The sequence below is a fragment of the Rhinatrema bivittatum genome, chromosome 6 (assembly GCF_901001135.1).
Source record: "Rhinatrema bivittatum chromosome 6, aRhiBiv1.1, whole genome shotgun sequence".
Taxonomy (NCBI): Eukaryota; Metazoa; Chordata; class Amphibia; order Gymnophiona; family Rhinatrematidae; genus Rhinatrema; species Rhinatrema bivittatum.
In genome coordinates, this window is record NC_042620.1 from 124,579,583 (window position 1) to 124,605,822 (window position 26,240).

At 43.3% G+C, this 26,240-nt stretch overlaps 1 protein-coding gene and 1 long non-coding RNA gene across 10 annotated transcripts in view; one reads left to right on the plus strand and one right to left on the minus strand.

Annotated features, from left to right (window-relative positions):
• SESTD1 (SEC14 and spectrin domain containing 1) overlaps window positions 1–5,668 on the minus strand; it is a 283,107-nt gene extending 277,439 nt beyond the window's left edge. For 3 of the 6 annotated variants that reach the window (XM_029605907.1, XM_029605908.1, XM_029605903.1), the window contains exon 1: window positions 5,550–5,668. The gene's annotated coding sequence lies outside the window, so the exon portion shown is untranslated. Of the gene's footprint in view, window positions 1–4,180; window positions 4,202–4,452; window positions 5,199–5,549 lie in introns of those variants that run through there. The other 3 variants (XM_029605904.1, XM_029605905.1, XM_029605906.1) reach the window with 3 other exon arrangements.
• Window positions 5,669–5,783: 115 nt separating this feature from the next.
• The window catches only part of LOC115093730, a 112,243-nt gene continuing 91,786 nt past the window's right edge, over window positions 5,784–26,240 (plus strand). For 2 of the 4 annotated variants that reach the window (XR_003857392.1, XR_003857394.1), the window contains exons 1-2: window positions 23,724–23,775; window positions 24,428–24,608. This is a non-coding gene — a long non-coding RNA (uncharacterized LOC115093730). Of the gene's footprint in view, window positions 6,036–12,501; window positions 12,690–23,716; window positions 23,776–24,427; window positions 24,609–26,240 lie in introns of those variants that run through there. The other 2 variants (XR_003857395.1, XR_003857393.1) reach the window with 2 other exon arrangements.

Genomic DNA, 26,240 nt, shown 5'->3' on the forward strand with positions numbered 1-26,240 from the left:
GGATGTTATAGGGAGGCTGTGAGTAGAAGGTAGGTAGGTGAGTGCAGAGAAGGGAATCCATTAATAGGAGAATTGGTGGAAGATCAATGTTGGTGAGGTTGAATGTTGGATGAGATCAATGCTGGTGAATGTTGGAAGAGAATAAAGCTGGAGAATGCTGGAATGGATGCTGATTATATGTTGTGGAAGACAATGCTAGTGCGGTTGAATGTTGGGGGAGGATGTGAACTGGTTTGATGCTGTATGAATGCTGGGTGATGATGTTAGTTGGATCCTGGATGATGGTGCTGGTTTGATGCTGAGGGAGTGCTGGATGGGTGCTGGAGGATGGTGCTGATAGGATGCTGGATGGAGGCTGAGTGCTGGTAGGATTCTGAAGGCTGAGTGCTGGTTGGATGCTGAGGGAGAGCTGGGTGATGATGTCGGTATAGGTTTCGTAGCCGTTATGTGGATTCTAATGTTCGGAGACGTGGTGGAGGTGGTCTCGAGAGGTTTCTTAGGTTCACCGGGATTTCTCCTTTTACTTCCTTTTCTTTCCTCTTGCCGCTCTTTTCTCTGTTCGGCTCACTCCGTTGAGAGGGTGAGTGGGCTCTTGCCCCGAATGGGCCACGCTGACTGCGCAAGTTCCGACAGAGGGACGATTGCGGCTGGGAGCAGGTGTGCTTGAAAGGTGGGCCCGAAAGGCAGTTCACTGGGAAGTGCGGACGTTTGAGGGCCTCAAGCTGCCTGCTGGTAGGCCGGCTGTCTCAAGGGTTTTGTTCCTTTCGCTTCCTTTCCTATTTATTGTCTCTTGCCGCTCTCTCTCTGTTCAGCTCACTCCGTTAAGGGGTGAGCAGGCTCTTGCCCCGGATGGGCCACGCCGACCGCGCAAGCCCCGACAGAGGAGCGGTTGCGGCTGGGAGCGGGAAGGCCCAAAGGAGATGTAATTGTGTTCAGGCGCTCACGAAGGGGTGAACAAAGGGGCAGGCCCCTTTGTCGCTCTCCTTAGGCGCGCGGCGCCTGCAGGGACTGCCCTGAATTTAAAGGGCGCCGGCTGTGGCCTCTGATAGGCCAATGGAGGGAGGGTGGGCGCGGCTTGCTCCGGCCGGCAGCGTCGGGGCCGGGCTGAGTAGCGCGGCAAGTCACTTCGGGGGCTTCTTACCCCGTCCCTTTCCTGGCTCCGAAGTCCGGGTCTCCTATCAGCCTAATACATATTGAGGTAGATCTTAAAACAGTACACGCGCATGTACTTTTGTTGGCGCAACCGGCGCCAAAAAAAGTACGCCGGATTTTATAAGATACGCGCGTAGCCGCATGTATCTTATAAAATCCGAGGTCGGCACGCACAAGGCTGCGCAAAATCGGCAGCCTGCGCGCGCCAAGCCATGCAGCCTGCCTCCGTTCCCTCCGAGGCTGCTCCAAAATCGGAGCTGCCTCGGAGGGAACTTTCCTTCCACGTCCCCCCACCTTCCCCTCCCTTATCTACCCCACCCCCCAGCCCTACCTAAATCCCCCCCCTACCTTTTGTTGTGCAAGTTACGCCTGCTTGAAGCAGGCGTAACTTGCCCATGCCACCTCGGCATCCCCCGGCACAGGCCGCAATACCGGGGGACCGCCCCCCCCGAACTATCGCCATGCCCCCGGACCCGGCCCTGACATGCCCCCTCCTGCTCCTTTTACGAAGCCCCAGGACTTACGCGCGTCCCGGGGCTTTGCGGGCGCCGATGGCCTATGCAAAATAGGCGCGCGCGAGGGCCCTGCGTGCGTAAATCCAGCAGGATTTACGTGCGCAGGGCTTTTAAAATCTAGCCCATAATTAAAAAGAATACTTAGCCGCACTGTAATTCATTCAAAACCCAACATGGGCCATGTTTCGACTAAACAGTCTTCTTCAGGGTAAACCTTTTATTGTTAATAACGGCACAATATTCTCAGATCCCGGACAGTTTACTGCATCTCTAAACAGATCACAACATGGCATCTCAACTTGGGGCTCTGGCACATGTTTACCACTGTTAAATTTATATTAAAATATCTTGAACAAGGTTTTGTGCAAATGTAAAATAACTGGTTGTTGGTTATACTATTATTGTCCAGTTTACTTTTTAAATGCCGCACATTTGTTTGTTGTGATTTGCCCTATATGTGTGTGCTATTTACTCCGCCTCGCCCTTGTGCTATTAAAAAATTAAATACAGGTTTCAATTAAAAAAAGGGAAAGGGTATTGTGAAATGGTTAGAAGAGGCAATAAATGATTATATAAAATTCACTCAAAAGGCTGAATACTGCCTGCGGCCCATTGATATTGTCTCTTGGGGGCAATTAATTATTGGTAATAGAATTAGATTCTATTTCCCTCTCTGTTTTGCTTTATGTATTGAGTGATTATTAAGAGAGGAGGTGCTTCTGTATTTGTGATTATTAAACATTAAATATTGACATACAACTCAAACAAATTATACATGTATGATACTGCTGTAATATATGCCGACTGCTAATAAAACGCTTTTTAAGCATCTGAAGTCAAACTCCATTCTATTTTGTTTGACCTTCACAAATCTGCAGTTTGAGTAACTTGCTGTAACAAAACTATGATACATTTATTTTAAAAGTGACTCTCACAGGTAGGCAGATTGATAAGACTCACCCAAAATATATAAGGATGTTTCTCTTTTATGAGTCATGAGTAACTATTACAAATCATTGAATGAAACGAAGTTAAACATTTATGCCTCCTGATACAATCAATGAACATTAAATAAGCTCCAATATTTACCATATATAAAGGATAAAGTATACAAACTACTGGCAGCTATCCACATGAAGACCTGCATTGAAAACCTATGTTTTACCTTTACTTTAAGAGAAACAAAAAATCATAACCTATATAGAAAGCATGCAGTCAAAGTCGGGGAATGATTTTCCAAGCATTTTCCCCATTTTGACGCTATGACTAAAAAGCACTGATTAATCAGACCCATTATTTTAATTGGAGTTTATTAGGAATGAGTATTCATAATCTATAAAGAGTACACTGACAACTGAAACTCATAAGCATAAAAATATTTGCTCTACTCAGTAACAAATCAGGTGAAGAACAAAAGATGATTGGGAACAGAAGTATGTCAAAGGATTGTGATATACATTCCTGGTGTGTTCCAAAACAGAACGCCAAAGCCGTGTGCCTTCAATATCTAGAAAGCATACCAGGTATTGACCAATGCCCACTTTAGAGTGCTATTGAACTTCCAAGCCTACTGGCTGAATGCTCATTGGTCTCAGTAGAAATGTCAACAAAATCAGGTGGGTATTTCAACTGCTCCTCATAAAGCACAGGTATTATGTTAAGTTATACTGATGTATAAACAATACTTTAAAAAAGCTACCACAGCTACACTTTTTTTTTTGGAGGGGGGGGGTTACATCACATTTTCAGTATAACTTGTGAGACAGGCAACAGAGACTGAAGACAAAAAAGGCTAGATGCACCAAATGTTCTGTGAAAAATAAGTGTGATTACACCATTTATAAACAAAGTTATTCTATGAAGTATATATGCTACTCTGACCATATGCAAACTATACATATTTGCTGCATACACTGGCCAACACAAACCATGTATATTTGAATTTTATTTAATGAAAAAAGTAAATCAATGGTACATGATATCAACAGCATCCAATATAAACTTACCAAAAAGTGGTGAATAAGTATCTTTATCCTCTAGATCAGTGGTTCCCAAACCTATTCTGGAGGACCCCCAGCCCATTGGATTTTCAAGATATCCACAATGAACATAGATAAGATAAATCTGCATGTACTGTCCTCCATAGCATATACATTCTCTCTCATACATATTTATTGTGGATATCCTGAAAACCTGACTGGATGGGGGTCCCCTTGGACAGGTTTGGGAACCTCTGCTCTAGATCACCATTTCCCCAAATGTTTTCAAGTTCAAGGAATACCTTCATTAACAAAAATATGTGGCACACAACCTTTCCCAGGGCAGGAAGTGCAGACATTGAGATGACTCATATGACCAAAAGAAGAAACAGGGAAGCAATGAAAGTTGCACCAGTTCCTCTTCCAAATAAAAATAAAATGTGGAGATGCAGCAGAAACACACAAACTCAATGAGCCAACTCCCTCTATATACAAGAGAGAAATCAGTATGGTGTGAGCAGCCGGCTTAGTTACCTCAGCTGCCACATATGGCTACCAGAGATCCTCCACTGTTGTGGGTCTCAACATTCAGAATAGTCTGCCAGTCTCATTCAAGCTGGGAATAACCTGGGGATAAGACAGGCCAGAAGAACTGGGGGGGGGGGATAAGGAGGTGTTGTGTGTGCTGCACAAAGTAGGGCCCAGCTAGCCATGCTGCCCATTTATTACCACACACCATGATCCATGCAGTAGCAAGGAAGACTAGGCATGCATGATCACACATATGCTCAGAAATGAACACCTACATGTGATTCTCGTTGCTGAGAGATGCTAGGTTGGATTCTACCATAAGGCAATAGTTACGCTCATGACACAATTGATCAGGTCTGAAGGCACTCTGGTTAAGAAAGACTGCTCTAAATACACCAGCCTAAGAAATTATGCAAGCAGTTGTCCTTCTGCCTATATTACTGAATATTCTTTATTGGTCAAATGCTTAATCATATAAACGGTGAGATATAAGATCCAGCTAAAGTCCAGACAGATGGTGCAAAACGGATCAACAACAAAAAATGACTTCTAGCTTTTCTAGGAAGAATTTCAATGTTAGGTTACAGTATCTAATACATACAAAATACCGAAGTAAGTAAGAGTGGTTATCTTAATAGCAGATAAGCAAAATACCACAAAATACTTTACTAAAAAAAAAAATGTATAATCAGATGGCATGCAAGAAGACATAGATGTGAAAAGAGTTAAGAGAAAAATATTTCAAGAAACACCCAAGATATAATACGCCAATGATTAGCAATCACAATAAAAGAAAAAGCAAGAACATGATAAAACAACTGAGGCCGCCTCAGCCAATGGGGACAAAAAATTGATCAGCTCGAGGGAATAGTTTCTAGATCTCCCCCCCTCCCCCCAGTACGGTTCAAACCAGCAGCATAAACGGGAAGTCAGAGATGGAGGACGAGCTCAGACTGAGAGACTGTTCCACGTTCAAAAAAGCAGCTAGAGACCAAGCCATGAAACAAAAGCACCTGGGAAAGATACGCCAAGCATTGCACAAACCGCGCGGGGGGGGGGGGGGAAGGGTCCTAGAAAAAAAAAAAGAGAGGTCAGAAAAAGGAGGGTGTGAGGAGAAAAAAAAAAAAGAAAGAAGCAACATTGATAAGGGCCAAGAAATGAGAGACGAAAAAAAAAAGGGAGAATGGTTCAGCCCATGAAATCAGGACTTTCCCGGGAAAGGGGCACCGGGCTATCCTGCACTAGTTCTCGGGGCCGCCGCAACCGTAAATAAAGAGACAAGCACTACCGGTTCCAGGGCAACATAAAAGCCCCACACACCCTCCCGGCCAGCCCCCTCACCCGCCCACCAAGAGAAGACACCCAAGCAAACCTCACTGTGCCGCAGACGCCGACTCACCGCCGTCTCCATAGAGCACGCCCCGGAGCCCGGCCAACCCACGTGACTAGAGGGAGGCGGTGATAGGAGGTGAGTGATCACGTGTCTTTTTCCGCACTGTTTTTTTTTATGGCGGCAGACCAGAGCTAGACAGGCAGTTTATTAGGTCAGCGCATGCGTATTGTCTTCGGGGTTTTGTTTTTTTTAAATACGGCGCAGTCCGTTATTTTACAAGGCTGGCTGCGGCAGTAATGGGTGGTGGTGATTCTTTGTATTCCGAATACCATGTGTCAGTACCCCGGACATTGTTTAAGGCTTCAGGCTTTTCAGTTTCCAAGGATCACGTTTAAAGCATTGGAACCTATTGAAATAGCTCCAGAGGGGTAACTATTAGTCTGTATCAGTAAAAACGACAAAAAGACTGGCGATACCTTCTAGACCAGTGGTCTTGGCTATCCGTCTTCAGTGACATGGCCAAAGGTGAAATCAATTACGATTTTAGAAACTGACAAATTTTAGTCTTGTAGATTCTTGATGTAATGCTCAGGTACCAAGCTTATAGGGGTATTCCTCGATCCAGCCCTGACCTGGCAGAAGCCCCCCCACTCCCCCCTCGAATGGACGCTTGGTCCTTGTGTGCTTGGCATCTCTAAGAACATAAGAAATTGCCCTACGGGTTCATTCAGACCAAGGGTCCATCAGGCTCAGCTTCATGTTTCCAACAGTGGCCAATCCAGGCTACAAGAACCTGGCAAGTACCCAAACACTCAAGTAGAGTCCATGTTACTGATGCCAGTAATAGCAGTGGCTATTCCTTAACAGGTAAATTTTAAAAAGGACATGCCGATTTTATAACACTTGCACATCGTCACGTGCATGTTATAAAATCTGATGACCCGCATGCATGTGCACACAGGTGCCCACTAACGTGTGCAAGGGGGGGTGTGATTTTATTTAAAAGCATGCAGCGATGCAATCGGCCCTTCCCCAGTTCCCTCCCAGTCCGCTCCAATTAAGGAGCGGACTGGGAGGGAACTTCCCTAACCTCCAACTACTCTTCCTCCCTTCCCCGCCCAGACTCCCAAATTCCACTTAACTCACCTAAATTTTTTTGTTTTTAAACTTACCTGCTCTCAGAAGCAGAAGTAAGTTCCATACGCTGGCTAGATGCTGGCGACATCCTGGCCGGCCCCTGAAACGCAACACCCCGCCCCCACCCTGCCCCTTTTAAAAAACCCGGCACTTCCAGCGCATACCAGGAGATACGCGCATGGCTGGTACGCTCTGAAAATGCACTTGGCGTGCGTGGCCCAGCCACGCTCATATCTCCCGGTATTTGCACATGCCGGGAATTGAAAATTTCCCCATAAGTTAACTTGATTAATAGCAGTTCCCTGTACATACCCGGATAAGCCAGACTGCTGGGTTATGCCTCCCTTCCAGCAGATGGAGACAGAGAAAAAACTTGAAGGACACCCCTGTAAGTAGAATGCACCATCTGCAACTCCTTCAGTATTTCTCTGTCTCCAGCAGATGAAGGTGGCAGAACCTGCAGTCCTGGCTAATTGATTCTAAAGAAGAAAAAAAAAAAGAGAGTTGCAGTGACAGGAGTCCTTTAAATTTGTTTGGCTGAAACAAAGTTTCAAAAAAAAAAAAAAAAAGAGCCAGGCCTCCCGAGGAGCAGAGTCATTTCTTCTCGGTGGTAGGCCTGCTGAGTGCTTTGCCCTTCACTTCAGTGTACCAGGAGCAGCAGCCGGTAAGTGACTGGGGGGGGATTTACTGGTGGTCCCTCCCCCCCTGGCCCAGAGACAACCGTGGTTTGTGCTCTGGTGAGGCCAACGCAAATTTTTAAAAATTAAAAATAGAATTGGAACTCGTTTTTTGCAGCTGCGCTGCTCTTATTTGGCCTCCCTGGCTCCGGGGTTTATTTTCGTGGCCTCTTTTCCTTGTTCAGCGCGGCGATGCCACACGCTTCGGCATACTAATCCTGTGGTGAGCCGGCAGCACGGCTCTCTAGAGATAGCCTCTGCTCCCGGTGTCTTCCCGGGGACGAGGGCCTGTCAGCGGGGGCAGCTGGCGGCAGGGGGAGGCAGGCACATCGGTCCCGTGGTGCGGGCGCCCTGATGCTTCCTCATGGTACTAATTTTAGAAGAGGCCCGGCAGCACGTTTAAACCCCGATACGCACACAAGAGTCAGGCCTCTTCCAAGGAGCAGTACCGGGGGCGGGGAGGGCAGAGCTGGAGTCCTACTGGCGAGTGCAACTTACATGAGCTCAGGAGCTGGCATAAGTTCGAAAACAAGACCAAAAAAAAAAAAGGTAGGGCCTTCAAAGGCGTCGGGGAGGAGAGGGAGGGAGGTAGAAATGTTCCATCCCAGTCCGTTCCTTAATTGGAGCGGACTGTGAGGGAACTGGCAGAGGTCTGATCTCATCGCTGTGCGTAAACTGGGCAAATCTCTCCCCCCCCCGTGCACACCAGCCCAGATTTTATAACATGCACATGCCGGCATGCACCTGTTATAAAATCGCACGTCCATGCACACGTGGATGCATGTGTGGTTTGTTTTTTTTTTTTTTTTTTTAAATCTACCCATTAGTCTCTTGTTTGATCTTTATCCTATTGGACTCTATACCCTCCAGACATAAAGTGCCACATCCCACCAAGATGATCCTCCCTATCATTGCAATATAATTTGTTCCCTGATATAGCACGGTCTCATTGGTTATCCTCCTTTCACCAGGTCTCTGTGATGCCATTTATGTCAATCTCATCATTTACTGCTATACACTAATTCTCTCATCTTCTTAGACGTCTGGCACTGGCATACAGACATTTCAAAGTAAGCTTTTTGTTTGTATTAACAACCTGCTTTTCGGTTGATAGGGATAATTTGGAATTCTTTAGCTCAGGTGATTCTTTACATATAGGCACATTTGACTACTTTTGCATTTATTAAAACCTATCTGTTGGGATGCCCTAACTCTCCTGTTTCATTAGTATCCTTCAAAGATACCTCCCTCTGAACCATGTACTGCTGAGTGACTGTCGGCTTTCCTCCTTGTTCTAGTTTAAAAGCTGCTCTATCTCCTTTTTAAAAGTTAGTGCCAGCAGCCTGGTTCCATTCTGGTTAAGGAGGAACCTGTCCTTTCGGAAGTCTCCCCCTTCCCCAAAAAGTTGTCCAGTTCCTTACAAAAATGAATCCCTCTTTCCTGCACCATCGTCTCATCCGTGCATTGAGACTATGGAGCTCTGCCTGCCTCTGGGGATCTACACATGGAACAGGGAGCATTTCAGAGAATGCCACCCTGGAGATTCTGGATTATTACCTTTCTACCTAAAATCCTAAATGTGGCTTCCAGAACCTCCCTCCCACATTTTCCTATGTCATTGGTGCCCTCATGTACCACAACAGCCAGTTTCTCCCCAGCACTGTCTATAATCCTATCTAGGTGACACGTGAGGTCCCCCACCTTCGCACCAGGCAACGTGGGAAACATGTTAATGAGTGGGATTTTCCCTTCCTTCACCCCAGGAAATCCCATAAAGTGGGACTGTAAACAGGGCTGGCAGAATTTACACATCTGTACACATTTTATTAGACTACATACATTTCTATAAGATTAAACAGCACTTTGAGCTACTTGGTGATATCAGTCCTCATAAAGTATCAGCCTATAGAAAAGAAAAATCTCTGCATTTCCTTTGATCCAATACAGTTGTCCATTCTCACTGTGCCCCAACTCTCACACATGTGAAGAAATGCAACTGGGTCAATGAGCACTGCCAGTCATGTGTCCCGACTGCTGATGTGCTGATGTCTTCTCTGCTCCATGTCCGCTCTGCTGTTGAGCCCATGTCCCTGCTGGGGAATCTAAAGTTCCGTTTCCTTTCAGCTCTACTGTTGGGTGTATGCCCTCTTGAGGGACCAAACTATGCCTCCCAATCTATCATTGGGTCCATGCCCTCCTGGAGGACCAGACTCTTACCTCTCAATCTAGCTGCTAAGTCCACACATCTTCCTATAGGATCAGCTTCTTCTCCCAATCAGCTGCTGGCTCTTCTTTGTTGACCAAGGTTCTGTAACAATCCTGCAACCTCATTTTTTGGTAGGAAAAATTTCAGTTATTGGATTTTATAGCTCATCTAAAATCATGGGTTGCCCATTGTTCTGTTATTCTAACTTAATGAAGTCTACAGTCTCCTAAACAACTTCTAGACAACCATAAGACCCAGGCAGACCATGAAAAGAGTAGAAGCTCTGCAAGGATAGAAGAGCTCTCCTGTGATGGCTAGGTGCCTAAGGTTTTTGGGGTTTTTTGTGGGGGTTTTTTAACTTTGTTTATTAATTTTAATGTATACAAAGTAAAAAAAAAAAAAAAAAGAAAGTTTGCACAGTAATATGAGAGAAACATTATAAGTAACAGAAAAAGATAAATGTCTGTAGAAAATACACAGCCAATTATTCTCTCTAATTCAAAACATAAGAAGGGGGGATGGAAACAAGGAGGAGAACATAAGAAACAGCAAAAATTATGCATATTAAAATTATAAATGAAGTAAAATATACCCCTCTAAAATATCAGATAACCTTAGGAAGTCTCTGAGTTAGATGGCCAATAAATACTCTGGCATTCAGGAAGTCCTACAATTGATCTGGACTGAAAAAAATAAATGTATTGGCATTCAATTTAATTATACATTTACATGGATAGCATCATTGAAAACTTGCTCCAAGAACCTGAGCTTCAAGGGGCATCCCCAGAAAAGCGTTATGCTGTTCTTGTGTAGCTTTAGCTAAGTCAGGAAAAATCCTGATGAAGCCCCCAGGAATGGAAACATTTACATTTTTAAAGTAAACTTCATCACGAAACTTGTCATGTTCTGAAAAAAAGGAAATCAAAAGTGTAGCCCTCTCAGTCACTGCCACAGCTGAATTTTCCAAAAAGGCAGAAAGATTAGATAGATCCACTACATTCTGAGGAGGTGATTGATTGGGCTTCTGTTTGTAAGAAAGAAATGTGTATTTACTAGGAGTTTTTCAGATGGAATTTTCAGAATTTCCAAAAAATATCTCTTAAGCATAACAAATGGAAGTTCACCAAGAATTTTAGGCAGGACCAGCCTTCTATAGACCTGGGGCATCTCTGTTCCCAGCTGGGCCCAAACTCTTATTCCTGCTCTCTGGAGATCTGCCCACTCAGCTACCCAGCTTTTAAGGTGGACCAGGTTAGATGCCTGGTCCAATACTGGGGTTCCAGGGGCACTGCTTCACATTGATGTTATTGAAATTGTATCATTTAATTATTTTTATATATACTGCATTGATGATTTATTACAATTTTGCAGTTAATCAAGAATAAAAAAAAAGAACTTGCACTGATTTTCAGCAATAGGATTCTGAAGCTAGCAGTTCTAAATTTAGGGTCCTATTTAGGTAAATTTTCAGCTGACAACAGGTCAGCTTTCTTTGAATGTCGGCTGCAATATGTTTGTATTCATTGTACATCACAGCTGTCTCAAAGTTAACCTTCTGAGCAGATGGCCAATTTCCAAATTTATAATGCTGACTTTCATTAAGGGACCAATAGAAATTACAGACTGGAGACTAGTGGAGATTGAGAGCAGGCTTATTCACATCTGAAAGCTCTGAGGTGAGAAATGTGATAAGAAAAAGGAAGAGATGTTTTTCTCTCTTAAAGAAATGCTTTGGAAGAAAGAAGCTTTAGTAGGCAAACTTTGGAAGAAGAATAACTTTTTTTTTGTGAAGAAAACAATCTCTTTCTGAGCAAACAGTCGGGCAGATACAGTAAAGTCCGCGGGAGAGCGGGCGAATGCCCACTCTCCTGTGCGCGCAATTCACTATTCAAATTAGGCCCAGCGGTAAAAACAGGCAAAAGGAGGTGCTAGGGACACTAGCGCATCCCTAGCGCCTCCTTTTGGACCAGAGCGGCGGCTGTCAGCGGGTTTGACAGCCGATGCTCAATTTTGCCGGCTTCGGTTCTTGAGCCCGCTGACAGCCACGGGCTCGGAAGACAGACATCGGCAAAATTGAGTGTCCGGTTTTCAACCCGACAGCCACAGGCTGACTTCAAATTTTATTTTTTTTTTTTTTACTTTTGGAAACTTTCGGGACCTCCGACTTAATATCGCCATGATATTAAGTCGGAGGGTGCACAGAAAATCAGTTTTTACTGATTTTCTGTGCACTTTCCCAGTGCCCGAAGAAATTAGCGCTAATTTCTGAAATTAGCGCTAATTTCTGAAAGCAAAATGTGCGGTTTGGCTGCACATTTTGTTTTCTGAATTGCGCGGGAATACCTAATAAGGCCATCAACATGCTTTTGCATGTTGCGGGCGCTATTAGGTTCGGGGGATTGGACCCACGTTTTCGGCCCCTTACTGAATAAGGGGTAACGCTAGCTCGTCAAAAACGCGCGTCCAATAGAGGGTTAACAGTGCACTGTTAACCCTCTATTGGACGCACGTCGGAGCACACTGTACTGTATAGGCCTGAGTGTGAGAGATATGAAGAACAGCTCCTGTGAATAACAGGCAATAGCTGCCTTATGCTTTGTCACTTACCGTACTTTCTTTCAGCCTTATATACTTAACTCTTGATTGCCAAATCCAATAGCTGAATTCTATCATATCCGAAGGATCCTTCATTTTTAGTTTAAACCTAAATTCCCAGACTTTTTTAGTTTAGTTTAAACCTAAATTCCCAGACTTTTCCAAAGGCGAGATTTGATTTAAATCAATTTTAACCCTAATTTTAGGCTGGTTAAAGAGCAACTCCAGAGCTGTGGATGCAGCATTTCCATTTCAAGGTCTTCTGTCAATGCGAGCCAAAGCACATGCTGCATTTCAAGTTTTACCACCCCCACTCTATGAAAGCGATCGCTGATGTGACGTTTCTCGTTCTGCCTCTCCTCTTCTCCCTATCCAGCCACAGGTCCTACTGTCTGATGCCACTGATGCAGTGTTTGAAGTGGCCCCCACCCCCAGACCCATGGGAGCTGCTTCCCAGGAGGCTCCCTCTCCCATGTAAAAGCAGAAGTGCAGTGCTGCAGAGCAAGGACCCACAGCAAGCATGATGTCAAAGAAGGAGGGAGCAGGAGCCTGGAGCCACCACCAGTAAGTATGAATGCTGTTGCATTTAGGGGAGTTAGGGGGCAAGAGAGGGAGATTTTTGGTGGGGGCAGGGAGAAAGAAGACCTTGCTAGGGGCAAAGGATGAGCATAGAGAGAGATATGCTGCTGAGTGGGTGGGTAGGAGAATCTGCTTAATATTGTTTTACTGTCCTGGCTTTGCCCTACCAAAATAAACTCAGATATTTATCCTAAAAAATTAGTCATATTTTTCTACTGATTTTTTCTTATTTTTATTCTTGTCATAATAAACCCTGATAAATTCCTGGGAAAAAAGCTATAAAAAATGAAAATGAAGAACCCTACATATCCAATTCCATGGAGTTTTGTAGGTCTGAGAAGAATTCTAATGGCTTTAAAACAGATAGTACTTTGTTTTCAAGAAATGTAATTGTAATTTGTTTTTACAGGATTATTGTTTGAATAAATATTTACTTCAAATACTTATATACTTTTTGTGTTTTGGAGAAAATAGAATTGTTCAATGTGCTTTTTTCCTTCTCCTTTTGGAGTTTTTCTGTGTTTTATATACACACAAAAAATCCCCAAGAACAAATTATTGGGGAAAAAAGAAAAAAAGCACTTAAGTTTTCAAGTAAACCATACCAAAAATCTAATTTAGTGTATTAACTAAAATCAATTTGTTTATTGTAAATACATTAAAACAATGATTTTTTCAATATTTTTTACATAAAACCACTCATGTTTATTAATCCCATATGATGATATATTGCTTGTTATTTCATGCAAACATCTTAACAGTTTTCCAAAGAACCATATCAACCTTAACCCAACTGTTAATAGCCCTCAACACTGTTCTACTTCTAACCTCAATCTGTCCCTAAAATATTTTACATTTCCAATCATCTGATATTAATTGTTGTTGGTCTTTTATATCGGAAAACACCACACTATGTTAAATGCCTTATACATATATCCACATAATAATACTATATAACCCTTAAACCATACTACAGCAGAGTTTCCATTAATTTTCTCACCACCGAGGTGAGGCTAACCAGCCTCCTTTCTGCTACCATGAGCATTAGTAAATATACTTGTGTAATTTTGATGTTCATGTGTAGGTCGCTTTTAAAATAGCTCATTGTGCACCGATATGCCTCTAACACCCCCTTTTTTTGCGAGTTTACATGTGAAGGCTCATATACGCCTGCCTATTATATGTCTATAAAATATGGATTGTGTGTGGATGCATCACATACACTCAAATATGTGATTTTTTGCATGTGTAAGCTGTTGCGATCCCTCCTGTAGCTGCGCCACAGGAGGCATCTTACCTTCTCTTCTGGAGGCCACTCCGAAGCCAGGGCCTCGCCTGCGAACTATCCAGGATTTGCTCCAGGGCCTGGGAGACCTTGCTGTTCTTGAGGCCTGCCTGTGGCTTGCTTGGCTCTGCTTGGACTTCCTGGTACGGCCACGCTCTTCTCCCTAGGGGCCAGCCTGCGGTACTCCACCTCAGTTATAGGGCCAGCGAGGGGCGGTCCAGGTGAACTCCTCCCAGGGAGTTGCCTGCATACAGCAGTATAAAAGGACCTTCACTTCAGTTACTGTTTGCCTTTGGATTGAGTCTCACAGTCATCTGTGCTTCTTCATCAATCCAGGTCCTCCATGGTCTCGCTTGTCTTGACGGCTCCCTGTCCTGTGTCTTTGCCTGTTTCCTTGATGTTGGTTCCAGATGTTCCTAGATGTTTGTTCCTGATCCAGTTCCTGATGTTTCTGCTCGCCTCAGACTGCCAGGAGTGCAGTAACCCGCTTCTTCCCTGCGCTTGTCCCATTCTCAGTGTGGTCCACGACCAGCCTTCCTGGGCTGTGTAGGGCGCGCAGTGGGACAGGGTGGTCTGTGACCAGCCCATTGGGTCCACCCGTGTTGGTGGGCTGAGTAGGGTGCCCTGAGGGACAGTGCCAATGTTTTCCTTCCCAGCTCTTGTCTATGATGTCTCCGCTTTAGCCCTCGACTATGATGCTCGCTGCAGTCTTTGTTTGTGATGTCTTCTGTGTTCCAAGGACTCTGTCTGCCCTCGTTCTCTGTCCAGCCTGCTGCCCAATGCCGTTACCCAGCGGCAGGTCCGAAAGGGCTTGGAACAGTCGGAGGACCGTTCATCAATCAACATTGCGTTGTTAGTTGCCGTGGGCATGCAGGTCCGGTTGAGGGTCAGACCTTGTTCTCTAGTCCTTGCTTCAGCTTTGCCTCGCCTAGCCCTCCATGCTTGCACCGGCTCACCTCCCACGGTGTGGCTTGGGGCTCCTCCCTGAGTCTCGCCATGGCCCAAGGGCTCTCTTCACCTGCTCTAGAGGCGACCGCGCTCCTTGCGCTCACAACAGAATCCGAAAGGCCTCCAAGCCCTCGGTTCGTCAGCAGCGTGGAGGATGCGCTCGTAACATAAGCTTTTGAAAATTCATCAATAAACCTTTAAAGAACACAGGTCTGTTTATGCTGTCTGTGCACAGCTGAGAATTATCCTATGTTCTTCGGTGATTCTAAAGAGCAGGCTACAGAGAGGGGCAATAAGAGTGAGTGGTAGCAGTCATTGTTTGACCTCTGGATATGTCCATGTATTTGTGTATGCCATAGATGTCTCCATAAATGCTGAATTCTGGCATGACTGTTGGAGATGTAATGATGGAGCCCTTGTACATGATAGATGAGGCTCCAGTTGCTAGTGCCTGCTGCATTGCTTACCTGTGTGGAAGATGGTTGCAAGATTTTAAGGTCATGACAGAATTTTAGGGGTTGAGGATTACATGAAGAATGTAAGGAAAAAGGGTGAAACTAATATCCTGTGAATGCTGTTTCTTCATAGACAGGAAGCTGAGAGAAGATGATAAAGAATACAGATTATGTAGCTGGGAACAAGTGATTTTATTTTTCATTTGGACACAAACTAGCTTTGTATGTCAGCATGTCCCCATGCCATACAGCTTAAGGCATTGATGATTTGTTTTGAGACTGTAATAAGCATTTTCCCTTGTTTGGGAATGCTGGGGTGTTCCTTATTTATCTCGGCTTGTTAGAATTGATAAGTATTTTAGAGAGTATGCAATAAGGCAGTGTAGAGCTTGATGTGGGGGTGGGGCAGGCATTTCTGACTTCTTGCTCTTAGAATACACCATCATCATGGCTCAACCATACCTAGAGTAGTTTTTGTCTATAGGAGCCTGACCTCACCATAGTGACTCTGGATAATCATGCTCATGCATAAGGAAATAAGGCACGATGAGTCAAAAATGCTTCATTATGCATTCATTTTCACCCTCTTCATCGTTGTTCAGATTCTCCCTCATCCTGTGCCAAAGCTTTGAATAGCAAATATTTGTATTCACTGGCCTGCCCAAATAGCTATTCAACTTGGCCTCCTTTCTGGCTTCAAAATGGATAAATAGACCCCTTAGTGATTAGAATTCTGTAATATATTTAGGGTCCTTTGGTTTCAGTTTTAACCGATATTCATTATTCACCCTAATGTTGGGCTGATTAAAAAGCTACTCCAGAGCTGCAGGTGCAGCATTTCAAAGCCTTCAGCCAGTGTGTGCCAGAACACATGCTGTAAGTCAAGATCCGCTCCCCACCAGTGAAAGCACTCACCCTCTAGTGCTGCTCATTCTATGTTTCAAGTCCCAACTCCTCACCCCCTAAGCAGCCAAAGTGCCTGCTGTCTGATGTGAATGCATTTGAAGCAGGCCCTGTCCACCAGAAGCACTTCCCAGCAGGCTCCCTGGCCCTGCTCAAAAGCAGAAGTGCAGTGCTGCAGAGTATGGGAGTGTCAGTAAGCATGCTGCCCAAGGAGAGAGGAGAAATCTGGAGCCACCAATGGTAAGAATACATGCTATTACAGTCTTGGGGGAAGGCGGGAGAGTGAGATTCTTGGCGGGGGAGAGAAAGAGACATACTAGGCAGGGCATGGAAGTAGAGATGGGGATGCCTCTGAGTGAGTGAATCTGTTTAATATTTTTTTTAATTGTTCTTGCTTCTGTCCACCAAAATAAACTCCTACATTTACCCAGAAAAATGAGTCATTTTTTTCAACTGATTTTTTTCCTGTTTTTGTCATTATAAATCCTGATAAATTCCCAAGACAAAGAACAATAAAAACTGAAAATGAAGTTTCCTAAATACATCAAGAAAAAGTGAGCAATCATCCACAGGGCAATTTTCAAAGCTATTCATCTAAGAAAGGGTAGGAGGGAGAGGACCTAAGAAGGGACCGGGGGGAGGGGAGGATGAAAAGGAGTCAGGAAGGGACCATGGATAAGAGAGGGAAAGGATACAGCAAGGGACTATGGGGAGAATCTAGGAAGGAGAAGATCTGGGCAGGGGCATGGAAGAGTGGGCTAGAAGGGAGTGGATTTAGAAAGGGAACATGGGAAAGAAGATAGGAGGGAAACTGGGTGCTTCTAAATTTAGTGCTTGTGGGCACAAAATGTTTAGCTTTGCTGTCAATCTTCTGGATATCTTTGTTAAAGATGGAGTCTGGCAACAAATGGAGATAGGAGCAAAATATCAAATCTATTAGATGACTAACGAAACCTCTTAAGTTTTGAAGTACCTAAATGACTATAGGAATATCCCAATCATTGAATCAATACCATAAAAGATTTAAGTGTAACTTACAGCATATATATATTTACCAAGGTGTCACTTTGCTTGGTCTTAAAGGGACTTCTTTCCTTCATAGTGTACATGGCTATGCTGCTTTGTCTTTACGTGGTTACGCATTTACTGTGAGTTTATAGGTCATGAATCATATCTAGTTGAAAGGATTATTTGCTCAAACTACTTTGACATTTTTCAAAATCTTTCCATTGTTCTCTGTTCAGCTTCCTAAATGCTTGTAAGAGAGCCCTCAAATGTAAGTGTGAATTAAGAAGTAAAAATGCAGATGAAATTTGCAAGGCATTATTATGCATTAGAAAGCCTTCACAGCCTTTGCTGCTTGGGCTACCACTGAGTTAATTCCTGTTATTACATTCTAGAAAAGAAAGACACATAAGGAGGTTGTGTATACTCACAGTCTTCATTTCTTAAAAAATGATTTTCAGATTTCAATTACACATTTCCTATGGCAGAGAAAATCAGGTTTATTATTCCGATTCAGAATACTAGGAACTTAGTCCATTCTTTAAGTTCCGGTGTAATGTCAATGAAATTGGATTAGTAACTGTGCATCATTTGCTACTGAGGGATAAACAAGTTGGATTTTTGTTACAGTACATCTTTATTTGTGATGAATATAAACTTTACTAAATTATTTTTGTAGATTGATTTATACTATTTTAACTACAACTAGATTGGTTCAACCATTATGTATTATTTCAACTAAAAATGAAGTTTTAAGAAAACTAATGCATGATATCTAAAGCTGGTTTCACATCAGGCTATCTGCCAGGCACAGATACAATTGATTCCAGTTTTCAGCCTTGCTTGTCAGCTTCCTGTTTCTTTTTTTTATTTATAGAACTAGCCGTTAAGCCCGTAACAACGGGCTACATTTAAAAAAAATTTTCGGTCCATTTCCTTCCCACTCCCTCTTCCCCCCTTCCTCCCCCCCTCCTCACTCTCTCCTCCCCACTCTCTCCTTCCCCCTTCCCCCTCACTCTCTCCTCCCCTCACTCTCTCCTCCCTCTCCTCAGTCACTCCCCCTCTCTCAATCCCCTCCCCTTTCAGATCATCCACAACCGGCAGACGGAAGATCTCCGGGGGGGTCCCTCCCGTGCGTGGCACCGCTATTGCTCCTCCCACTCCTGCTTCTCGCCGCCGCTCCTGCGGCCCCAGCGCCATTTTTTTTTTCGTGCACGCTCGGCTCTGACCGACGTGCTCGCCCGCGCATGCGCGGTAGAGCTGCTCTCAACTGCGCATTTGCAGCACGTCGGTCAAGCTTCGTTTATCTAGTTAGATTTTTGAAAGATTTACAAGGTAAAGAACAGCAAAATAGTCATATTCCACATAAGTCAATATATTTTCATTACAACCATGAAAAATTACCAAATAAACCCAAATACCAAAATCAAACATAAAGAAAACATTTTCTAGAAGATTTTTAGAAAATGTTTCAGATGGGAATAGCCAAAGAAAGTGTATCCGTTTCCTTGGAAATTGACCTGTCATTTGCATGGGAACTTCAAAAGAAAAAGAAGCTCCCATCACAAGTACTTGATCTTTTTTTTTATTTTAATAAAAACAATTTTCCCCCTACCTAAGTTGGGTAGACTTATTTACATCAAGAAAAAGCCATACCTTTTGGCCACAAAAAGCAACATCTCTTTTCTTAAAATACAAGCAAAGCACCAAATTCTTGTTCAGCTTACTATTTAGGGAGAATAACAACATCATCCTAGTAGCTATTTCATCATGAGAGGATTTAAAAAAATGTGGATATATTCAGGCTGTCAGTGGTGATGTTGTCCAGTTCCTCCTCTATCACCCTATCACTTTTCATCCCTGATGGAATTTAATAAATGTTTGAAATCCCAACCATCTCATTGCCAGGACCTCTCAGATATTTCTTAATAAATTCCTGGGAGGGAATAATAGTCTGGCTTTAGAGAAATTAAGAAGGTACAAGTTCTTCATCCTTGCCAACTTCTCCAAGTCCTCTTTCTTTCCATGTAAAGATAAGGAATATTTGATATATACTAACCCAGCTCCTTGTAAGGAAAACATTTGCAGGTCCATTTTATCCAGCTGACTTTCTACTTAAGTCTTTTCTCATGTTCTTCTAGTTCAACATCAGCCACCAAAGTTTGGGTGTCTTCCAAGATTTGTATATCTCTCTGTGACTGAATTAATGTACCAACTGTTCTCCTCTTCTAGACTCTGTAATGGCAGCATTTCCTATGCAGGAGAGACCCAGGTCATCAGCGGTGTAGGGGGAGTTCTTGTTCTAGTGGTCAGGGAAATCCCCAGATACATACCAAAAGCTCTTGGATGGTACTATCCTCAAGATGCTGACTTCCCTGGAGCTGGATATGTCTGTCCACTGGGCCTTTCATGACAGCCTCTGATGGAAAACAGACTTGAGACTTCTGTTTCACCACATATTCACAGGTAAAATGAAAAAGAAAAAGATAAGAAAATAACAGTAGCTGGAGAGTCTTCTCCTCAGCATCCTGTTACAGTGGCCATCTTGTCCCTCATCAATTTCCTGTTTCATCAGATGAAGATAGGATGGTGCTAGATGAGATGAGGAAGCTAACTCCCAAACACTAGATACTGGAGCCCAAGCACTGCTGGGACTGAAACCCAACCTTGCCATCCAGAAATTTTTGTGTAACATCCATTTTTAGCAAAAAGCAGTTGATTATCCAGTAATTGTCCAGTAATAACTTAAAAGGATGATCAAACTGCCTATTTGTGATAACATGTCAACACAAAGTGTTCCTTTAGAGATGCCTAACGTGTGATTTGTGGGGTTTTTAAATCATTGGCTGAACATTGAACTGCCCTTTGCAAGTGCCTTGGTTTAGTACAAATTGAGAGAAATAAGACAGGATTGAGGCCAGCAAACCATCAGCCAAGAAACTTTTTTTTTTCTGTAAAGTAAAAGAAAAAAGAATTAGTCTGAGAGCAGTATGCCCTTTACCAAAGGAGTCTAGCAGAATGATAGTTAAAATAATCATATTTTGAAAACCACGGACATTGTTGGCATTTCATTGATACCTGACTTTCAGCTATACAGCAATATTTGTTGTACAAGCCAGAATGCACATTTTAGCCTATAAAAGAATAACAACAAACGGTGAAGAAAACCAATGTTTTTAAAATTTGATTAGCAAGTCACTTGGCAATAGTGATCATACTACAATCAAATTTTGACATAATCCCTAGAGGGAGAATAATAAATAATGGAAGTCTACCTGCAGTGGCAAATATCTGTGGTCTCCCCTATCACAGTGGCCACTAAAGAGTGTAGAAGTTGTTAATTATTCAAAATTTAGTCACAGTCTACAAGATTCACATAGTAACCCCACGTATTTGCCGAGTTACTAATTTACAAATACAGCCAAGGGTTCTCCCAGATGAAGGGAAAATAAGTTGGCCTGGATGTTTTGAATTAAGAATTCAAGCAAGGACAGTTAAAATTGAACTGTTAGTTCCTCAATATAGCATTCAGATCATCTTAATTTACTTGGGCTTGCATTGGCTTTAAGTATTCATTAAACAGTGACTTTATTAAAAACGAATCACTTTTGTCAAGAATGCTTTGGTTCCTTCCTCACAGCTAGGACAAAATTAAATGATTAAAATACACAAGTTTAGAAGAACATATTTATTTATTTATTTATTTATTTATTTATTTATTTAGGGTTTTTATATACCGACTTTCTCGATATACAAATCAAATCAAGACGGTTTCCAAAGAACAAAACTTTCACCGTAAGGCGTTACATTAAACAATAGATATAGTATAGATATACATATGTTCCATAACTTATAAAATGCTTCATTACATTAAAATCAGTGTCTAACCTTAATAAACAGTTTTAGGTAAAATAGGTACCTAATACATAAGGACCTTCATTTTCAGGTTTTATTTTATATTCCCTGGGAATATCAATATGACAAGAAAATCAGTGGAAAAATCTGTTATAACAGACAGACAAATCATTGGAAAATTAATTTTCCTCTGATTGTTTTTTGTTATAACATTGAAACTCCCAGGAAAATAAAATAAAAACTGAAAACAAAGGTCGCTACCAATAAATTATTATTTTCCAAGTCATTAACAAGGATAAATAATGATTTATCTGGGTAAACTGGCTCTCTGAAATTGTCCTTTAAAAATGGCTAAAATTATGCACAGTCTTCCATAATGTATGCATGCACTTTTAGTCATATTTCAGGGAGGTGTTCCCAAGTTTGTGTTTTGGATGGGATCAAAGTATAATGTACAAAAATTGTATTTTTCAATTTATATGCATTATTTTCCAGAAAAAATTTAGCCATGCAAAAAGCAGGTTCAAAATTCTGCAGGCACTTTCATGCACTGTGCACTTACTTTCCCTTTGAAATCTGGTTCAATATCCACAGGCAAAAAATACCTGAGGACTTTGCACCAAAGCAGAGAGTTTAAAAATTGCCCCCAAAGTGACTACTGATCAAGTTATTGTTAAATCACACATTTTACCTTACTACCAGAGGTGGCTCAAGGCAACCTGCTGCTTGAGGCGAGGGCTAAGATGCCAGCCCCAACCCAAGGGGTGGGGGAGTCTCCCTCTTGGAGTTTTGATTTGAAATGCTGGGAAGAGGGGTGAGGCAGGGTCAGGGTTCTCAGATGTATGGCAGATTAAATGTCAGTAATAATATTTCTAGGAAGCTACACTACTGGGAGCCCTCCCACCTGCCTCTCACCCTTCTCCATGATCTTCCCCCTAGGGCAGTAGAGATGGGTGAATAGTGGAGGAGGTGGTGTGGGGAGGAGGAGTTTGTGGTGCATGCTCTCCCATTCACACCACCTTCATGCAGCCTTGCACCTTTTCTACTTCCCTCCCCTTTGCCCTCTCTTTCCCTTTCACTTCCCTCTCCTACCCCACTCACAACCCTTCACCTTTCCTTCTATCCCCTCTCATTTATACCCTGTGCTCTTCACCATTCCTTCCCTCCCCACATCCCCTTTTCTTATGTCTGTCCCTTTCATAAACACTTCTCAACTTTTCCCTTTCCTTTCCTTCCCTTTCCTCACATCCATCTTCTTCTTCCCTTCCCTCCTCTCTCACATCTTCTGCTTGTCCCCTTTTCTTCCCTCCCTCCCTTTCCTTCCTTTTGCTTCCCTCCCCTCTCACAAATATCCCCTTCCCTTCCCTCTCTCTCACACCCTCCTCCCTTTTCCTTCCCTCCCCTCTCATTCAAACTCCCTTCTCTTTAATTCCCCACTCTCCTCTCTCACGCGTGGGTCTTCGTCTTGCGAGTGGGAGATTAAAACTCAGCTGGTACATCAACCACTGCTCAGGTTTTCTTCCTGCCCACAGGAGATGGGGAACCCCCCCCGGCACATTTACTCACTGCGTCACCATGTGGGTTTTTCTTTCTGCCAATGAGGGTGGGAACTCCAGTGGTGCGTCACTCACCATGCCACCACATGGGTCTTCTTCCTGCCGCCAAGGGGGTGGGTGCCTTGCCTGCGCATCATTCACCATGCCATCATGCCTTATTCTTTTTTGCTGCCCCAAAAATTTTCTACCCTCTGAAATTAGTTTAGAATCTACCTGACGGACTTCATTTAATTACCAAGCCCCAAATTGTGGAACTCACTCCCTGTTGATATCCATTTAGAACTTGAGTTCCTAAAATTCAGAAAAAAGTAAAGACCTGTTTTTTTTTCTCCAGGCTTGTAAGGACTGGTTATGATTTTATTTAGAGATTTACCTAATTGCTACTCTTAGGATTTTAATACCTGGTTTATTTGATTTTACATTATATTTTGCCTATTTTTCTTGCTCTTTTATGATTATATTTTAATTGTATATATTTTTTTTATGTAAACCACTGGTATCTGTTAACGTTTGGTTGGCCTGGCACTTCTGCGCATATCGGGAGATGTGCGTGTGGATGGGCTCTTTCAAAAATGCGCTTGGCGCGTGTAGGGCCCAGCCACGCGCGTATTCCCCAGTATTTGTGCGCGTGTTTTAAAAATATTGCCTAATGATAGAACAGCCTCTATGTGCAAACAAATGTAATAGATGATCCCTTTTCTGTAGAGCTTACAATCTAGTCAAGGGAAACATACAGGACAAAAGAGACTTTGGAAATTTCATTCATTAAGAAAATGATTAATACCAACAAGGTTATGATCAGGAGAGTCAGGGGTTAGGATTTAAAACCGTTTCAAAAAGGTGAATTTTTAGACTGCATTTGAATAAGGTCAGAGAGAATGCATGACATGTCAGCTCAGGAAGTCTATTCCAAGCACACAGTACAGCAAAGTGAAAAGTGCAGAGCTGGAATTTGGCACAGGCTCAGAAGGGCGTGGACAAGAGTGACCTTCCTGATCAGTAGGGTTCATGAGGAGGCTCTAGGAAGGGATAAGAAAAGAGCTGCAACATGAATGCACTTGTAAGTGAGTAAAAGAAGCTTGAATTGTATGCAGAAGTGGATAGGAAGCCACTGTAGTGACTTGAGATGAGTGATTTTATGGGCATAGTGACTTTGGCAAAATATTATTTGCACAGCTGAATTTTGAATAGATTATTGTGCAGAGAGATAGTTCTGTGGGAGACCTGTGAACAGCAGATTGCAGTAGTCTAAGTGGGAGGTGATGAGAGACTGGATAAGGGTTTTGGTAGTGTGTTCAGAAAAGAAGGGATGATTTTAGTGATATACATAATGAAATGACACATTTTAACAGTGTTTTGGATATGTCTAGTGGAGACAAAGGAGTCTAAGATGACTCCCAAGATTACTGAGTGAGGGACTGGGAGGATGACAGTGTGATCCACTGAAATAGAGAAAGGCGGAAGAGATGATGTGGATTTGGGTGGAAGATAAGTAGTTCTGTCTTGGCCATGTTACATTTAAGGATATGGGGCATCCAATATAAGACAAGCAGGCTGAGATTTGGGATGGGAATCCTGATGAAATTCCTGGTGTAGAGAGGAAAATCTGGGATTATAGCTTGTTTAGTCTTTCTTTATAAGGGCACCATTCCATTCCCTTTATCATTTTTGTTGCCCTTCTATATACTTTTCCTAGTTCCACTATGTTTTTGTTAGGCCCGTCAGTCGCAGATGCCTGCGACCACTTCTGCTCGCCTATCTCTTCTCTTCAGTGCTCCATTGGGGAAAGTGGCGGCCTCCGCCAGCTACCGCCGACCTATCTGACGTTTCCAGGACGGCGTGGGTGCTGCCAACCGCCATCTTGACTCCGGGATCACATAGGCGTGCGAGCGCACAGGTAAGGTTAAGCACTGCTTGGCGGGAACCTCAGGGGCATCTCCCGCTAATGACGTCTCCACTCCTGGATACTTAAGTCGACCGAACGTGACCACTGACGACTTGGCAATGAGTTCCCTCATTGCTGGTTCCACCCCTCACGCTACGGACTTCAGTTCCAGCTCCCTCACTGGCAAGATGCCCTCTGGGTACCCACTCCTCGGGGGTTCTTCCTTGTCTCTGGCTATCTGTTCCTTGGAGGGCCTTCTGCCTTGGGCTATCACTCTACCCTGCATCCCAGGACTACTGCTGGAATGCACATTGCTGTGAGTACTCTCAGTAGGAGCACTGAGAGGAGAGGATCACCTTGCTGGTGGCTGAAAGGAATCAGTAAGTTTTTGCTTGGGACATTGTCTTTTTTAAAAGTATTGGGGCAAAGTTAACTATTTAGGAATATTATTTAGTGTGTTTGTGTTTCTAATAGTCAGTAAGGCAGTGAATAAACAAGTTAGACTGTTTGTATTTTTAAATAGTCAATAAGGCAGCTAGTAAGCAGTAGGTAGTGTGTTTATTTTTAAAAGTCTGTAAGGCAGCTAGTAAGCAGAACTGAGTGTTTGTATTTAAAAAAACCAAAAACACAAAAAACAAAAAGTAGCCAGTAGTTAGAAATAAGCTAGGAGCAGTGTATACCTAAGTAAAAAAGGTTGAAAAATTCAGTTCAGTTACTCACCTTGGAAAGGTGTTGAGGTAGTGTGATTTGGTATGAATAGGTACCAACATCTGATAATCAAGAGAGCAGTGAGTCACTCTGGCTGACTAACTGAAGTTAGACTGTTTGTATTTTCCAACCCTCCCACTCCTCGCTCATCCTTTAATTTATATGCAGGTGCCACTTTCACCAAAAAAAAAAAACCAACCCAACAACAAAAACTTTGAGAGTTTGATCAGACCCCTGTAGGCCACTCCCAGACACATAGCAAATTCACTAATACATTTAAAGGACGTTAGACACATTCCTACTCCCATAGCAAACTAAAACTTAACTAGGAACTGATCAAAACTGAGATGAAGGCAGCAGTCCAGCAGCAAGAGGGGGGCTTCCCAGTCTTTTGCATCGAGTGTCACATGTATGATTTTTTACCCACCGGTGAGAAGTTGAACATGTGCATGTGATGCAAAGAGCTCCTGGCTCTCAGAGAACGAGTCCGATCTCTGGAGGCTAGAGTGGCAGACCTGGAGGAGCTGAGGCAGACAGAGAGGTATATAGATGAGACCTTCAGGGACATAGTAGCCAAGTCCCAACTTCAGACTGGCAGCCCTGGTGCTGCCTTGGAAGAAGAAGGTCTCATGATTGGAGAGCATCAACCTGGTGTAGCAGGAAAGGATCCTGTAGCAAGGACCTGCTCTCTAGGTGATGCACTGTCCTTTCGTACCGAGGATATCTCCCCAAGACTTACTGCCCAGGAGGGAAGGGTTAGGTCGGCCATCATAGTTGGTGATTCGATTATTAGGGATGTAGACAGCAGGGTGGCTGGTGGGTGTGAGGATCACCTGGTAACATGCCTACCTGGTGCAAAGGTGGCGGACCTCACGCGTCACCTAGATAGGATTTTAGACAGTGCTGGGGAGGAGCTGGCTGTCGTGGTACGTGTGG